The sequence below is a fragment of the Schistocerca cancellata genome, chromosome 4 (assembly GCF_023864275.1).
Source record: "Schistocerca cancellata isolate TAMUIC-IGC-003103 chromosome 4, iqSchCanc2.1, whole genome shotgun sequence".
NCBI lineage: Eukaryota > Metazoa > Arthropoda > Insecta > Orthoptera > Acrididae > Schistocerca > Schistocerca cancellata.
Genome location: NC_064629.1, coordinates 925,782,755 through 925,785,570, shown reverse-complemented (window position 1 = coordinate 925,785,570; position 2,816 = coordinate 925,782,755).

Here is a 2,816-nt window from a genome sequence, read left to right as displayed (position 1 = left end):
AAAGTCGTCGTGGTTATTTTCCGGTTCGTTCGCCAGTCTCACCAGTGTCTCTCCAACGCCACGCCGACGTAATGTGGCTGAAACTTCCTATAGTAATTATAATGACTAGTAATAGTAATATTTACGTTCGTGTTTCACCTAAATATTTATCAGATATGAGCACTCGTTTATTTCTTCCCTGAATCCTACTTTTACTCTTACTATCCAGTTGTAATCCGTGTTATTCACAATTATAAGTTCCCTTCGTCTTTATCAGAGCAAGAAGAAAATCGGAACCCTTAACATTGCATTCAACAACAGAGCTTATAAAAATCAGAGATAACTCAATGATAATGTTCGCTTTTCTTATGCAAGGATTAATTTGATAATCATGTTTTAAACATGACAAATTCAAACAAAAAATTTTAAAAATTCCAAAAAAATACGCGTAAAAGTGCCCTGGTCTGCCAAGCTCACCTCAAAGTTATAGAAGAAAGAGCAACACTTGGTCACCGAGAATTTTGAAATATACTTCCTGTATCATGTTCCCACTAACCTGAATGAGTGGACCTAACCGTAGCACGAACAACACTACTAAGACATCACAAAACCTGCTCCAGTCTAAACTGCAACCACCTACACGCTGTGAGTTAAACGCCCCATTGGTCTGGCAGTGCACCGGACGTCTGGAACAGTTTCGAAAGAGGCAAAATCGCGACTCGTCAGACCACAACGCACACCTCCAGTCTGCTACATTACAGTTTCTGTGCTTTTTCGCGCTTTGAAGAAGTGCAGCTTTATGTGCCGCTGTTAACAGTGGCCTTTTGCGAAACACCCGACTCCAAATATCCACTGCACGTCATCCTCTTGACAGTGGAGCTGTATTCACTGACAGCAGCACTTGTCGTTGATAAGGCGTGACGCTCGCCTCCGGTCCCTGGCAGTTAGGAAGCTTTTATGACGGCCGTGTTACATGCCTGCGAGTGGTACATCATTCCTTGAAGACAGGTTGGACAGTTTGTGTTCATATACCAACAAATCAAAACCCCTTTCTGTTATTCTCTGGAAAATCCATATTTGTGCCGACAGTCGTACAATGTTACCTTTATTCTCTGCCGGTTTCGATTGTTACAATCATCTTAGGGGAGAAAAAAAATTTTCATCAATCGCTCGACCATACATTTCCGTCATATATGAGCCATACGTTTGTAGAACATATATAACTGTATAATGGTCTCTCTTAACACAGTCCATATCAACGCGCTATGTTTTGGTACAATTACAGCAATGCACATTTGGTGATAACTCCACATTTAATAATTCTGCTATTCCGTCACGTCTCCACTTCGTCCCACCATATTGCGCTAATTCCATATAACCAGCTGATACACACACGCCACTTCTCTAAAGTGACCTATCTGAACGATGGGGGATGAGATGACCACCCAACACGAGTCTTCACCACCTGCAGCGTTACAGAGCGACCAGTGTGTGACTAACATCTTGCCAGCGAGTTTACCACATACAGACAATTGCAGAGACAGAAGAAGTACCGCCAGAAATCGACGGATGAGACTGCCATCGTCCTCGTAGCTGAAACCTCAACACGTCATTTTTCCTAAGTTGAAATCGTCACATCTAAAATCAACTTAAAGAGTACCCCCGGAGAGTATCAAAGAACCATTACTGTTCACGATGTATTTAAGTGATGCAGCTATTGTAGTAGGTAACGTTGACTCCACTGCGACAGTTCTCAGACTGTGGTGTTGTGTATATGGACGTTGTAATGCCAGAACACTGTAGCGAAAGGCATGCAGAGAATCGACGATTGGTGGAGGGGCTGGCAGTTAATAGCAAGTGTTAATTAGTGTAACATCCTGATGTTACGAGGACGTTATGAAAAGTAATGCTTCTGAATTTTTTATTCTGTTCTCAATATCGGCTGTGGTATTACCTGTCACGCATATTACTTGGTCGACTTTCTGCTTTGCTGACGCAAGCTGCAACCGTCTGACGTTAGAGGGTTCCGAATTAAAGCGTGTAACATTGCGGTGTGTATTGAAACCATGTCGGAGCGTGAAAAACAGCCAATCATTCCATAAACTTAAACTATTTTGACTTCGGTGATCCTTTCTAGTGGAACCCCATTAATGCTCTCTTGTTTCGGGGTCAAAATGGTGAATCCAGCTTTCATCACCTGTCACAATGTTGTTAAGGGACCCATCACTGTCACACTCAAAACGCAAATTATACTGCTCACAGATGACCAATCTCCTCTTTTTCATGTTGCGAGGCAACTACCGTGCACGCAGTTTTCTGTACTGCAGGTTACAATGATAGCCGGTACACACTTTCGTGGTAAGCCGCTCTTGACTGAGAGCTGCGTCTGCGTTTATCAAATGATTTTGTCTAATGAGTTCATCAACCCGATTCCGATGAGTCTTGTCGGTTGCCGTACGCGTCATCCACTCCGAACTCTATAACAGACGTTCCTTTATTACGATCACGAACAACCCAATGTCGGTCATTACTGATGTCAACACAACCATCACAGTACACAGCCCTCATTCTTCTGTGGATTTCAATTGGAGGCATGTTTTCTGCGATGAGAAACTCTATTACAATTCTCAGTTTCCCACGCACGTACGTAGTTACGTTACACACCGTCATACTACACACTACAATCCGGAGACATCTAGTAGCAGAGGGCTGCAACTTCTCAGACGCAACACATTTTTTATTTATTTTTTCCTTTATTGTATTTCCAAATCCCCATCTGTGGCGGGCTGGCAGCAGCAGAGGTGCTGCTCTTCAGCCGAAAGACATTACAAGTACAC